The sequence below is a fragment of the Podarcis cretensis genome, assembly GCF_951804945.1.
Source record: "Podarcis cretensis genome assembly, chromosome: 7".
In the NCBI taxonomy this organism is placed as follows: domain Eukaryota; kingdom Metazoa; phylum Chordata; class Lepidosauria; order Squamata; family Lacertidae; genus Podarcis; species Podarcis cretensis.
The window spans coordinates 20,411,680-20,427,565 of NC_137176.1; the positions used below are offsets into that span (position 1 = coordinate 20,411,680).

Genomic DNA, 15,886 nt, shown 5'->3' on the forward strand with positions numbered 1-15,886 from the left:
GTGTTTCTGCCAAATTCAAATGTGTCCTTGAACTCTGATTCCCTTGATGAAGGATAGAGAGGGGCATGTGTTTGTGGAACCTAGCCTACTGCACCAAGGTCAAAATTGCTTTGGTGGTCTTAGGCCTTCTCAGCGATTCTACAGCTTACTCTCCAGCTCATATTTGATGGTTCTTCTGTGTAATGAAGAATTCTTAATGCCTGGAAGGAAATTCTCCAACTTTCTGGAACAGATTGGAGGTCGGGATGAGGCTCTGAAGGAAGAGAGGGTCACTGAAAATTGCTGCCCTCCTTGTCCTTCTTATGAATTCCCTTTTGTCAGTAGACAGTCACCACTGGATATCGACACACAATTTATTTCACTGATAGTCAGGTGCTGCAAGTTTTTTTTTTTTTCTTTCAAGGCCTCTTTCAGTATTAATTTGAATCTGCCCTCCTGCAGTTTTTGCAATTCCGGTGCGGGGGGCATTACATCATGTGCTACCCACGATTTCATGGTGCGAGTGAACTTCTGAGACATTCTATGCTAGGGAAAGAAATCTTAAGAGTTGTTCTTTGCACCATTCAAACCACTGTTCAAATAGCCGTTCTCATACATCGGGGTGGGGAACCTTTTTAGCGTGAGGGCTGCGTTCTTGTCTGGAAAACTTTCCAGAGATGGGTGGGGGCAGAGGCAAAAGTAGCCAGAGCAATTTTTTACTTATGTTCAGTGATCTACTTTCTACACACACACACACACACACACACACACACACACATCCCTCTCCTCCATGCAGACAAACAAGAACACATTTCAGCTGGGGCAAAAACATGGGCATAAGCCAATGGAGGTGGGGCGGGCAGCTGCCCCCCATCAAGTAAATAAATACTTAATAAAAGTAGAAATAATCAGAATATTTGAAATTGAAATGCTCACATTTGAAGGCAGCCCTGTTTAGGGAAGTTTTTAATGTTTGATGTTTTATCGTGTTTTTAATATTTTGGGAGCTGCTCCGAGTAGCTGGAGAGGCCCAGCCAGAGGGGCAGGGTATAAGTAATAAATTATTGTTATTATTATTATTATTATTATTATTATTATTATTTTATCACAAAGAGCATTAAAAGAGCTGAACGTGGCAGACCTATTAAAAGAAGCAGAACTCTCTTACCCTACCACAAAAAGGCTCTGCTCATCTCTCTTACTCAGCTATTCACCACTTGTACCCTGGAACAGTCATTCAGTACCTTGCAGAGAGTTAAGACCTGGCTAATGTCAACAATGACAGGAGCATCTCAATGGGCTATGCTTACTGAGTGTGCACAGGAAAACTGCATTGGGGGGAAATGGAGAAATTTGACTGCTGAAAAGGTTTTTAGCAAATCCAAGAAAACTTGTTTTAGTTTAGATTTAAAATAAGATGAGAAAAGGTGTGTCCTTTGTATTTTGCAAAATATACTCATTAACCATAGGGGATGCGGGTGACACTGTGGTCTAAACCACAGAGCCTAGGTGTCAGGGGCTCAGGAGCAGAGGCACAGGGAAGAGAGGAGATGGAGAGCGAAGGGGAAGAATCCGAGGGGAGCGTAGGAGAAGAGGACAGTGGACCGAGGGATTCCATGAGCCTCTCCAGCGAATCGGAAGATTCACAGAAGGGGGCGCCAGTGGCCAGGGGTAGGGGGTTCCCAAGGGGAACGCCCCAGGAGCAAGGGGGCAGCAGGGACTCCCAGAGCAGTAGTTGGAAATCAGGACCAGCTTCCCCACCAGAGCAGAGTGGGGGGGAAGAGTCCCAAGGATCGGGGCCAGTGCATTCCCCACCAGGGAGAGAAGATGAGGCAGGGCTGACCACGCCTCCATCAGAAAGTCGGACAACGGAGGGGAGGTCAGATCAGGCCAGTATCCCAGAAGAGGGAAGCAGTGACCGAAGTAGTGTAACGGTTAGGAGAAAGGTCACTGGGTTGGCGCGACAGGCAAGTTCAAATGTACAGGAGCGCGGGACAGCAGAGAATGAGGATTGGGAACTGGGTCCTAAAGCCCACAGGAGGCAGGGGGAGGAGCTAAGCGACTCAGCGTCGGAAGAGTCCAGAAAGGGCAATGCCCCAGCGGGCAGGAGGACCCAGAAGAGGAGAGAGCAGCGGAAAAGGTGGAGCAGGGCTAGGATCTTAAACTGGTGTCAGAGGGGTGGAGACTCAGACGGGACTTCGCCGATCTAGGGTTTAAGATGTAGGGCTGCGCGCTGCGGCTTTGAAATGGAAATTGAACTTCAATAAAGACTTTTGTACATTATGACAGCCTAGCGTTGGTCCTCTGTGAGCTGGGACCTAGAGGCAGTTCTGACACTAGGACTTGCCTATCAGAAGGTTTGTGGTTTGAATCCCCACGCTGGGGTGAGCTCCCATTGCTCGGTCCCAGTTCCTGCCAACCTAGCAGTTCGAAAGCACATCAAAGTGCAAGTAGATAGATAGGTACCGCTCCAGAGGGAAGGTAAGCGGCTTTTCCGTGTGCTGCTCTGGTTTGCCAGAAGTGGCTTAGTCATGCTGGCCACATGACCCGGAAGCTGTACGCCGGCTCCCTCGGCCAATAAAGAGAGATAAGCGCCGCAACCTCAGACTTGTCCACAACTGGACCTAATGGTCAGGTGTCCTGTTATGTATTAAGATTAAGTTGCAGTTCTCACTCAGGGCCACCAGTATGTAAATGAAGGACTGAAAAATGTCCCTCCTGATTGGTTAGCTAGTTGTGAGTTGTTACTGTTTCAAGTTACTTAGTCTTATATAAAGCAGCCAGCTAGGCTGCAGTCACACTGATTCCAGGAGCAGTTCTAACTGCTGCAATAAAGAGCTGTAAATCCAACAGAGCTGTGTCCTTCGTCCATCCTTTTCCACTATTCAACAGGTCCCTGTACGTTCACCTTTACTCGTTAACCACACGAAAGGTACTCCCTGGTGTTATTATTTTTAACACTCAAGTTTTCAAATGTCTGAAGGTTTTGACAGATTTATTCTGAGCACTTGGGGTCAAAAGACAGTAATTTAAAACAATTGTCATTGAGACATTTCATTTCACATCTGCTAGATGGAGCCAGACAGGATGATGGCAGGTGGGTGTCCTCAATCCTGGCTATGCCCATGGGCAAAAACACTCCAGGAAAGTGTGAAGCAGAGCAAGTAAGTTGTGGGGCTTGGGGAGAGGGGGGTGTGATATGGAAAGTATCCTGAGGACCAGACAGAGCAGGTGGGAGGTTACAGTTGATCTCTGGGCCTGAGATTCCCTACCCCTGCCGTACATTCTTAAAACTGGGGAGTCGTGCTGTTGAATATAAGCACCAATTCTTCAAGAAGTTAACACACTATTATTGTATATGTGCCAACAAACACATATATATCAGCATTCACATATACATACACACAACAATGTAGGTTTGTGGGTATACGGAACTGAGTAGGAAGGTAAGAAGCTTTCTCCGGTAACTCTGAGAACATGTCTTGTTAGCCTTCTTGATACCCATAATGTAAATCCAACAGTTGCGTGTTGAGTCCCACAATGCCACCCACCAAAAAATTCACACTTCACACATGATTTTTTGTTTAAGGTTTTTGGCATAATTTTGGCCACAACTTTATTCAAATACAAAAAATGTGAGTGGTTGCTTAGGCATTGGTTATGACTATCTGTCCTTGCCCTCAAGGACAGAGCTGGCCCTTCCGGATTCCAGCGGAAGCCAGCGTGGGAAACAAGTATTGGGTGAGAAAATGAAGCTGGGCAACAGTCTAACACTTCTCACCCTCATGTTCTGGTGGGGCTTGCACGGCCCAGGTCCGACTCCGGGGACAAGGACGAAAGAATGGCAAGCCCCTGGATTCCTTTAACGGAATTCCCTTTCGCATCATTTGGAGGGATAGGCACTTACCCCTCCAAGCACCAATTTAACCAATGCCTAACCGCCATGGAGCCCTCAGCTCACCGCCAAACCACTCACAGACCCAACCAAGACCTCAGCTTGGTCACCACCACACCTATCCAAGCCTCATTCCCTGAAGCAAAAAGGTGCACGCCATCAGCTCTGAAAAAGGATGGCACCTGAAAAAGAATCTTGGGGTGGGAAATCACATCTCCACCCAGCTCCAAAACCTTTTTGGAGACCGCAGAATTGATGCGCTTTCTGGCCCTTTCAGTGGCGGCTGGGCAACGACTGCCCCTCCAAAGGCGGCGTTGCAAAAGCTTTGACCAGAAAATTCTCGCTGTTGGCACCATTGCCCGCAGCGTCTCCAGGTCACCCAAAATTGCAGCACGTAGTGACAAACAGTCCATGGCCACCAGGTCGTTCTCACCCTGCTGCACCGCAATAGCAGCTGGCGGCCCCTCCAGGAGCAACTGCCTCCGGATACTTGGCAGGAACTCTGACCAGCGCATTCCCCGTCTGGACAGCCAAGACAACCGAATGTGTGGAGGAAGGCCGAGATCTGGACCCATTCCAGATTGCTGTGCTGCGACGCCAGCCCAATGGACGATACTGTGCCCCACCATCCAAATGCGGACCACCGCTAGACCTGATCAAATGAACAAAAGCAGTGTAAGATACCAATTGTCAGCGAACATATCCTTTGAACGCATTTGATTTCCAGCGACCCAAATCCTTTATTCTGGCGGCTGACAAGCCCCAATGGGCTGCTGTCGTGGCCGCCCCTATCCTAAATGAATGGGGGGCAAAATCTTGGGCTGTGCCGCCACAAGCCAGAATCGCCTTACGCATCACCTTTGCAAACTGGTGTCTTGACAGGGGCAACCCATTCTCATGCTTTAGCAGGGGCCCATCCCCTTGGGCGCGTACCGCCAGATACTTATTAACATCTTTTACCGGGCAGGGGCCTGCCTCCCCCGTAGCAGGGAGACGAATAAGGGCCCCCTTACCCCTCTGATCCGTCTTTGAATGCCTGATTGTGATTCGCAATTCAACCGGGGATAACTGCACATCCTGTATGAAAAGGCCCCTAGAACTACCATCTCTGTGATTTTCCACCACGAGCTCACCCACTCTTAATGCTCCAAAAAATGCAATAGAAAAGGCAGCCGAAAAAAGGCGAGCCTCATACCCCGACCAACACACCACCCGCAACTTCCTGCGCATTTAACATGCTTTCTGGCCTGCTCAGTGGTAGTTTGTCTAGGCATTGGTTCCCGACTAGCTGCACCTGACCTTAGCAGGGCAGCACTGACGACTGGACCCCACCATATCGTCAGTACAAATAAACAGCGTGGGGGAGCAATGAAACAGGATCAGACTCAAGCTCACCCCCAAATGCTCCCAGAGACTCTTGTGTGGCCCTACCCCTCGAAAGGGGTCGACAAAGCATAGCGAATCCTTGGATTCCCTTAATGGAATATCTTTGCGCATTGGAGGGGACAGGTGCTCCAACCCCCCCTCCAGACCACCTTGAACCAATGCCTTAAATTATTATGAGTCCAGGGAGAGCTGCCATCAACTCAATCCAAGCCCACTTGCATGCAGGAATGCAAACTTATGCTGGAGGAAGACAGCAAACATTCTCGCCCAGCTGTACCACCAGCACTGCGGGAGGACCTGCACAGGTCACACTCGACCACACCAAAGGAAGGATCTCCTCCCAAAGCATTCCCCATCAGGACATCCAGTAAATGTTCACATGGGCAGGAAGACTGAGATGGCGCCCCAGTCCAAACTCGTCAACATGCTTGCCAGCCTAGTGTACGATGCTGTGACCCAAATGTGCACAGCTGCTCCTATGGAAAAAGGAAATAACAGACAAGCATCAGCACAGACATCATTTGACACTTCTTGATATAACCCTTGTCAGCGTAAGACTTCCAATGACCCGTATTCCCAATCCTGTCTACTGACAGGCCCCCAGTCTGCAGCCTTTGCAGCAGTCCTATTCGGAAGGAATGAGGCATGTTCAGCGGTAAGCAAGCCGCAGGCCGTAATAACTGTTGCACGACGTAAGCACATTGATGCCTGGCTAACGGGAACCCATTTTCATGCACTAGGAGCGGGCCAGCCCCCAGGGAAAGAAAAGCCAAATATTCTGTTATCCATAACCGGGCAAGGGCCCTCCTCACCTGTGGCGGGAACCCTGATTGTGGCACTCCTGCCCACTAAGTCTGTTTTTGAGTTCCCGACAAGCTAAAGACAAGCTCCAAAGGATAAGGAAAAGTCCTGAAGCAGTAAGCCTCCAGACTCTCAGCCCCATGCTGGCACCAACAACCATTTTCCTAACCCTCAGTGTGAAAATGCAATGGACTACTGAAAGGAATCTCGCCTCGATCTTTAACCAGCAGACAAGTTTTAACTTGTTGCAGATACTACATAGGTAAAATTGACCAACTTCCTGCCTGCTGTCCTATAAGGTTGGAGCTTATTCCAACCTTCCAAGGCCATGCGCACTACAAACTTTATACAAGGGTCTCTGAAAATTAAAGCTTCAGTGTAACAGACATTGCAGCGGGCTGAATTCTGATAGTTATAACAGCACGCCCAATCTGCAGCAGGTGTACCAAATACTGCAGGATCTGCTCAGAGGATGGGGGCTAATTCATCTGAATGGCCGAGGACTGCCAGCTTAAGGCTAAGAAATCCATCCAGACCATCCCATAAGAGCTAAAAGCAGAAGGGGAAATGGAAGCTGCTGCTCTCTGTAAATACTAATTGTTGTCAAAATGCCACAGGTGGTCTGGAAAAGTCTGGCAACAGCTGAGTCTGGAGCCCAGGATCTGAAGCGCTTCATCTGAAAATGGGATAGAGTGTCAGCAACATCATTAGAGGATCCCGTAATTTGGAGAGTAGAAAGCACAATATTAAACCTTAAGCGACGCAGCTCGAAAGCGTAAGCGGAGGGGCGGAGAATCTGCCGGAGCGTGAGGACTGTTTTGCCAAGACGCTCACCACTACCTGGTTATCAGACCAAAAGCAGATCCAATGGTCACTGAACTCCTCGGGCCACATGTGAACTGCTACTACAATGGGGAAAAACTCAAGAAAAGTTATGTCACATGATTGCCTCACCACACCGGGCTTGAGGCCATAGCTTTGCACACCAGCAGCCCTTGAAATAAAACCAAAGGGCAAAGATCCAGTAGCACCAGCATGAACCTGAAAATCCCTGTGCGGGTTCAAGGTATCCTGCCATGGCGAACTACTATTGCATACATTCAGGAATTGCTGCCATCGCCTGATATCTGCCTTCACCACACTTGGTAGGCATACACAAAGGTAAGGGGACCTCAGGCCGCAGGCAGCCTGGCCTAGTGGGAAGATTAAGTGACCCAGCAAGATCGGATCTGATGAAGCATCACTTGCTACAGAGGAAGTATTACAAAATAACTTCCTTCAAGGCAGACAGCTTCTCCATAGGCAAGTGGTTTGTTTTAGCAACGATATCCACTGGATCCCTAAATAAAATGGGAATATGGGCAAAAGCTATTGAGCTATTGCTTGCCAGCTTCCAGCGCTTGAGCAGGGGGCATCTTGTGCTGCCATCATGATATGTAAATTTACAGGGCTGACGCTGGCCAGAACCCCTAAAGAAGTCCTGACAAAGCTGCCGCCGAGCCAGCTTCCTTTTCCGACACACACTCTGTGCAATGCAACTACACACTCCGTACAATGCAAAAAACACGCTCTGTGCAATGCAACTACGCACTCCGTGCAGTGCACACACAAACCCTCCATGCAATGCAACTACATACTCCATTCAATGCAACTACACACTCCCTGCAATGCAAAAAAACACGCTCTGTGCAATGCAAATACACATTCCGTGCAATGCACACACAAACCCTCTGTGCAATGCAACTAAGCACTCCATTCAATGGAACTACACTCCATGCAATGCAACTACACACTCCGTGCACTGCACACACCCTCTGTTCAATGCAACTACACACTCCATGCAATGCACACACACTCCTTGCAATGCAAAAACAGACTGTGCAATGCAACTACACCCTCCATGCAATGCACACACATTCCATGCAATGCAACTACACACTCCCTGCAATGCAAAAAACACGCTCTGTGCAATGCAAATACACATTCCGTGCAATGCACACACAAACCCTCTGTGCAATGCAACTACGCACTCCGTTCAATGGAACTACACTCCATGCAATGCAACTACACACTCCGTGCACTGCACACACCCTCTGTTCAATGCAACTACACACTCCGTGCAATGCAGACACACTCCTTGCAATGCAAAAACAGACTCTGTGCAATGCAAATACACCCTCCATGCAATGCACACACCTTCCGTGCAATGCAACTACACACTCCGTGGAATGCACACACACACACACACTCTGTGCAATGCAACCGCACCTTCCGTACGATGCAACAACACACTCCGTGCAATGCAACAATACACTGTGCAATGCAAACACACCCTCCGTGCAATGCACACACCCTCCGTGCAATGCAATGCAATTGCAGACTTCCGGGTTAGCACGAAAGGTTAATGGCGGATTCCCTCCGAGCTCCGGAGGGAATCGGCTCCGTGGAAGACGGGTCCTGCCGCGCCGGCGACGCGGGGAGCCTCAAAAACCACAGGCGTGGAAGCCTGTGGACTTGGTGACTCGGTGGGCACCATTTGCGCCCCCCCAACTCGCGAAGAAGCCTTTTTAAAGGCTTTGGAGCGGGGGACGGAGAGTGGCGCGGTGCTGAGAGTAGATCGCTACTTCTACGGAGCGAAGCCGCAAGCCATGGCCAAAGAGCGCTGACTTTCTTCCTGAAATCTGGACTGTAAAGAAGTAACCCGTGAGTAAAACGGAAATTAGAACGAAAAATTCTCTCTTTCTTTTAAAATCCGGAACGACCGGGGGAGGTGTCAAAAGGAAGTCCGCCCCCCCAGCATTGTAGTTAATTTAAAGCAAGAATTGTTTAATTAAGGTCGAGAGACTATTTCTCTTATCTTCGTGATTGAAAGTTATTAATTTCACAATTTGGACATATAAGTATTATACCAGAAGAATTGCAACCCCCCGGGACCCGGGAGTGAACCGTGAGGGAATTGGCTGGAGACATAAGGAATTTGACAGCTGTCAAACGAGCTGTCAAAGTCGGAAATATCTGTTTTTTCCTATCTTTGCTGAGGTTTTTTTTGCTACATTTGACTTTAAATTCTTGTAAACAAGAAGAACAAAGTAACTTGATTGTTGGAGAAAGAATACTAAGTAACCAGAATCCCTCTAGAGGGGTTCGGTGACATTACAATGGCTGCAGATGGAAAAGTACTGGCTGAGCTAGAGAGAATATTTCGTTCCGTGAGAAAGTTACAGGAACAGAGCGAAGCTTTGGCTTCAGAAGTAAAGACCTTGAGTCTCAATGTAAACAAACTTGTTGACTGTACCACGGATCTAACTAAAGAAAATCTTGCAGCTGAACAAGAAGAGAAAGATGTTGTTCCAGAGGGGCGAGAAGGAGGAGCTGAAATTTTTTTGGAGAAGAAGAACAACCAGAAACCTCTAAAAATGGATTACAAGGAAAATAAGATTTGGATGATTAAAATTCGGTTTGAAGTGGAGAAGGAAGATGCTAGAGATCTCCCTACAGGGAGATTGGAAGATTTATGGGTTATAAACTCGCACAAGGTGAAAGATGGAGTCATTGGTCCATTTGGGACATCTGGATTTAAAAGAAATGTGGAATATGATTTGGGTTCCATCTTTGAATATGGAGGCCTGGTTGGAAGAAATATTGATCCTTTTGGAAATGAGCTTTTTCGTGACATGGTGTTCAACATAAAAGACTATCAACAAAACTGGCAGAGCGGGCCTGAGAGAGACTTAAGAGCCTCCGACGTGAGGGATCCAGGATGAGATTGGATTGATGGGCAGTTTGTGGGATCAAACCCGGAAGAGGGGGGGAATTTTGGAATTTAAAGGGTGTAAAATTATAAATTGTTTTTTTCTTTTTCTTCTTATTGCTATTTGGTTTGTAAATAACATAAAAACAATATAAAAATTGGGAATCTTGTGGAAAGGAACTGGGGTCGACCTTAGAAAAGGGGGTAAGAAGGTGTAAGTATGTAAACCAAATTTGTGAATTTATAAGTTAAGTATATGTAAGTCTATAAAGTTAAGTATATAAGTTAATTTAGTAAGAACTTGCTAAACTAATTATGGAAATAGGGATACAAGAAGGGGAGGGATGGGGAAGTCAGGAAAAGAGGTTAAGAAACAAGGGCTTGGAAATTATACATGTTTTGTTTTTATATGTGTATTGTGTGTTTTGTTGTTGTGTATTGTGAGTGTCTATAAAAATTGTGTAAAATCCAATAAAAATTTATTAAAAAAAAAAAAATGCAATGCAATTGCAGCCCGTGCAGCACCGTGCCCTGCAACGCACAGAGCAAACTGCAATGCGGGCACGCAAAGGTGCTTTCTCCCACTTGCATATTGCAAATGTGGCGCCCATTACATCCCTCGCAGTGAGGTAACCACCAAAAGGACCTAAGTGTCCAGGTAGAGCAATGGGGGAGCATGCAGCTGTCCCATACAGGGACCAATCCTGCAACCTAGGCATTACCGGCACTATGCGTTGACCCAGTGTAACCAATGCTTATAGACCACATGGGGACACTATTCAGGCCGGAAACGCTTCCAGGCCATCAAATTCTAGGGCAAAGCCCTAGGATCACCTGCTAGGCCAGGCATAAATGTTTCCAGTGAAATAGGAGAGTTGAGGTAGCCCACAGCTTGTCCAGGTACCCCTGTTTGCCCTTTTAGAGGGAAGCACCCCTTCAAGAAAACCCAAAGTTCTTTTATCACAAATGGGCAGAACTACCCAGCATCAGAATAGCCTAAAAGGAGCAGTTAGTTTTGTTTTGTTATAACAATGGCTAAGAAGGGGATATGAACCCTGTCTCCCAGGTCTTACACTTTAGCCAGTAAGCCACAATGGCTCATCTCTAAAATGGCATTCGCCACTATCAGGGCAAAACAAACTTGTTCAGAAATGGCATAGTTCAAGAGCATATACAGAGTGCTCATAGTCTTTGGAGGCACAGAGAGCCTCTGGGGCCCTTTTTCTGCCTCAGATATACATTAGGAGCAACTGGGCCTGCAAGCAGATACATTCCTATAGCGAGAATGAGTCACGTGGCAGAGACTTAACAAGTAACTGCTACCTGTAGCAGACTTAGGCTTGGAAGTTAATGTGCAGGCCGAATAGGCCTCCCTGTTTCTGCTCTTGAGAATCTTAGTCTCATAGCAATATTAAAGGAAGCCAAATTAGTGCTCCCACCCAAGGCTAGCTTAAAATTTGGCCAACAGCGCTGCACACACTCAAATTAAAGCCAACCTTTGGGGATACTATAAACGAAAGTGATTCCAGCTAAGCTGGGAACAGCCCTGACTAGCCCCACAATTAAACAGGCAAAATGGGGGAAACCTTTTGCGAAAGAAAGCCCCTAACGGGGGCTCTTTCCCTATTGGGAAAGGCAAGCCACGGCTATAGGGAGAATCTTCCCACAGGGCAGGGTAAGGGGTGGGGTGGGAAATCGAACAGGAAAAAGGGGGGGAATTAAATTATTTAAGGGACTAGAGAGGATTAAAAAGAAAGGGGAAATAAAGAAATAAAGAAATGTAACCAGACAATGAGAAGATTGTCCAAGTGCTCCATGTGATCCGGTGCAAAACGGCCAAGAGGACGTCCAACGTCTGGCCCCTGTATTTAAAGACTCTGACCCCTCCTCCAAATTGGCAACAATCAAAACTCCCCAGTAACCCAATTTTAACCACTTAAAGGCTTGGGTTCCTCACCAAATTTGCCTAGTCACTGCAGGGTGGCCTGTTTCCCCAACCGCAACACGTGCTCTCTGTTATGGAGAACACGCTTTCCCTCACCCTGCTTTTCTGGCCAAGCAGCAACCTCTGAGAACATGTTCTCTACATCCACCATCATATAAAACAGCCACATACAATAACAATCCAATTGTTTTTCCTTTGAGGAGCCCTTAGGCAAGGCTATGTATCCCACAGTTTGCTTCAGTCTTCTGTTTGCTTTCAGTATGGTTCTGCTTCTAAGTGCCCCCTTTGTTCCTGTCCTCTTGTTTTGATCTTTGTGTCCATCCCCCCCCCCCCCACCTTCGGTTGTGCTGGAATTCAACTTTGACTTCAACATTTTTGTTTCCAGAAAATAGAGTTGGCCCTTGCCTTGGGGGGTGTCATAAAAAGGCAGCAAATTCATATTTATTGTGGGGTTTTTTTGTCCCAAGAAGAGATACTTGTGGCTTTTTTGTTTCTTTCAACTGGAACTCATTGGAACTAAGTTCTAGCACCTTTCAGGTGGGCACCATTGACATTATAAGAGAACAAGTGAGGCGTTCATGGTGAGTTTCGACACCTCTTTTTCTAGAAAAATAGCACTCTTGGAATCTCCATCTTCGATACCAAAAAAATTGGTTAGCAGCCTTGTGTACAAAACAACTTGACTTTGTATGTTTGTGTGTCCTCTGCTCTTGAATAATGGTGCTGGAGGAGACTGTTGAGAATCCCATGGACTGCAAGAAGATGAAACCTATCCATTCTGAAGTGAAATCAGCCCTGAGTGCACTGGAAGGACAGATCCTGAAGCTGAGGCTTCAATACTTTGGCCACCTCATGAGAAGAGAAGACTCCCTGGAAAAGACCCTGATGTTGGTAAAGATTGAGGGCACAAGGAGAAGGGGACGACAGATGACAAGATGGTTGGACAGTGTCCTCGAAGCTACCAGCATGAGTTTGATCAAACTGCGGGAGGCAGTGAAAGACAGGCATGCTCTGGTCCATGGGGTCACGAAGAGTTGGACACGACTAAAGGACTAAACAAGACAAGACAAGTGTCCTCTGCACGCAATAGAGGCTGATCTATCAGGGCAAAAGAGGCGCTGCTTTTCCAGCCTCAGTTTGCCCTCCGTCAGACCCCACTTACTCATCTTCTTACTTACAACCAATCCAGGGTATGGCCTTGCCTGCCAGATTCTTCTTCCTCAATCTCAGTGTTGCCCTTGTAGAATTTAGCAGGGAAGAGGCTAGGAACAAAATCAGAAGTAGTTGGCTCTGCCTGTCATGGGCTTTGGCTCCACCTACCTTTGGCACTCATGCTTTCTGCCCTGCTAGCAGTGTTAGAAACTCACACATATAAGTTAGGCGCCAAATGGCTCCTTAAACCAGGGTTGCAGGCAGCCAAATGCATTATAATTTGTATATAAATCCAGGACCAGTGTATGAAGTCAGATTGTTTTAGAATGCAACCTGCACAATTTCCTTTTCCATTCCTAATCTTTACAATAAGAAATGTGGTTTTATTCAAATCCACCTAGATGTAACAGTGGGCACTTTGGCACACTGTAGCTTGGAAAGCCATTGAATTATTGTAGGATAAATCTTGCCCCCGACTTTTGCCACTGCAAAATTTCATTTTAAAAAGGAAGCTAATCAAAACAGTGTTTGAGAGAATCCTTTTCAATTTATTTGAAGCCTAATCTTGACTAATGTACATCATGCTTCTTCCACTCTGTCCCCCCCCCAAAAAAAATAACTCCTTAGAGAGTTCTGGTTTTTGCATTAGAATCCTGAAAGCCAGCAGATCCATGCTGCTATCAATTTTCAGTCAGGTAATTGTAATTGTAAGGTTCAAATGAAAAAGACAGTGCTCTGGGCCTTATCATCTTGGCAGTTGCTCCTTCCTTGCTATAAACTGGCATATCCAGTGTAGGTTAGGGACGACCTGAAATAACCTTTCCTTTGTGCCACCTTGTTCAGAGTAAGCAATATGGACAATTTTGGAGGTGGGGAGCAAGGTGGGGATCTGACTTTCAGCACAGCTCTTCCAAGACACAGCTATCAGCTGCCATTTTATTTTCCATAATCCCCTTTGAAAGCCTACCTCACAGCATCGTTCCCAAGGAATTTATGGGAAATAAATATGACCATTCTACCATTGCCATCACAAAACGGAGAGGTGTTCAGGTCGTTCTGAAACATCTCTTTCAGACTGGGCTTGACAATTGACTCCTTCAACAACACAATACTATATCTCTACAAACTTAATGACCCCAGCCTTTCTCTCCATTGATCTGATCATAAAATGGGTGCTCTGTTTCTTTTCTTTTGCTGCTATCTCTTATTTATTAAAAAGAAAGAAAAACAAGGTAGGCTAGATCTTTCTTCCCCTATCTTCAATAGCTGTTTCATCATAAACTTCATTGAGATTGGGTTTTGGCCCTATGCAGTTCTTTACATCTCTCCCCTCTCTTTCCTATCACTATTTTTAGAACCCAGTTCTGTGGTGGATAGGTTTTCAAGGCAGCATGTAATGTTGTTTAGCTTTGGAACGCAGTATCATTTCATGTATACTTAGTCCACACCTACACACACTTGAAAAGAGTAAGTAGAGAGCATGCCTTATCGAAAGCTTACTAATGAGGTCTTTTGATACAATACTCCAGATGTTCACATTTTGAAGTGGTTCAAAGAACTCATTAAGTCACACCAATTAGCAGAAAAATACAGCAAATGTGAGATAACTGAATGAAATAAACTGAATGTTTTCCCCCTATATTAAGGAATGCTAGACATCCCCCCCACCCCCCGTTTACTAGCCCATCTGCAAGAAGAAGAAAAAGTAAATGGAAAATGTGAGCCCAGCAGTTGCAGCTTGCTTCAATAGGAGATAATTAAGGCTGCAATTCTACAAAGGCTTACCTGTAGTAAGCCCCATTGGATTGCTGTATCTAATAGGGCCTGTGCTCAAGATACATAATTATACACCTAACCTTGAATCACTATGTTGATGAATTCTGTTGGACTTACATGGTTACTGCTGCTGACACCCCAGATTATTACTGCCCAAGCTGCTCCTGCTCAGAATCTGTTGTGTAGAAAACAAGCTGGCTGCTGATGTCCAATATCTATCCCCCCCCCCCCAGTTTTTCTCACATCTCTCTGCTTTAAGAGGCAAATGTACTGTGCTGTGTTGCAGACATAGCTGATGACGAGCTGCAATGATGCTTCACTGCTTGGCTTACTGCCCTTCCTAAATCTCTGACCGAACCCTTTACTTTTTTGATTGCCAGATTGACAACATGCTTAAATACTTTGTATAAAATAGAAACATAACGCAACGAAACATTATTTTGATTGCCGTCTATTAACTGATGCCAGTTTTGTACCCTTGCCCAGATTGCACCCATATTGAGTGCTGCTGTTTGCTCCAAGTCAATCACACGGCTGTATTTCTCTTCCAGTTAGGGACATGGAAAAGCAATTTGCAATAGTCCTCTGTTTGGAAAATTAACAGAGACTCTTGCATGTATTTTTCCTTGGATGCCTGGATTTATTTATTTTTAAGGAAACAGAATGTGCTGGATCCAGACTTATAATAAATCAAGACAGTTTTTGCAGATTCCTCCTTCTCTGTGCAGCCCCCTTTGTCCCCAAAAGAGTGATTCTGGGGCACTAGGCAAAGCGAGACTCAGTAAAGTCTAGCAGGGAGACTTTTCTGGACCCCAATCTCTTCAGCAAATGGAGTGAGTCCTTCTGTTTGAGGTGGGGCCAGTCCCCATCCAGATTCCGTTGTAATCATCTATTTTCTGAACAGGGGTCATTGACGGTGTGGAGGTGGGTTAATATAAAGAGTTACAGAATTCAAGATATTCACCTATTTAACTTGGGGAAGGGCCATAGCTCAGTCCTCATCATCTCCACGTAAGAATGGGAGAGAAACCATCTCTGAAACCCTGGACAGCTGCTACCAGTCAGTGTAGACAACACCCAGGGAGATGTGTGACGGGTCTAACTTAGACTAAGGCAGCTAGGTCCTTCCAATAAGTTGCCATGGAGAAGAGTTGACATCACCAGAGCATTGAACTAATTCATTAATCCAGTTAGCTGCAAA

The 15,886-nt window shown here is 46.2% G+C and overlaps 1 long non-coding RNA gene across 5 annotated transcripts in view; it reads left to right on the plus strand.

The window, feature by feature from the left end:
- The window catches only part of LOC307220955, a 215,430-nt gene that overhangs the window by 3,796 nt on the left and 195,748 nt on the right, over positions 1-15,886 (plus strand). The gene's annotated exons all lie outside the window — the stretch shown is intronic.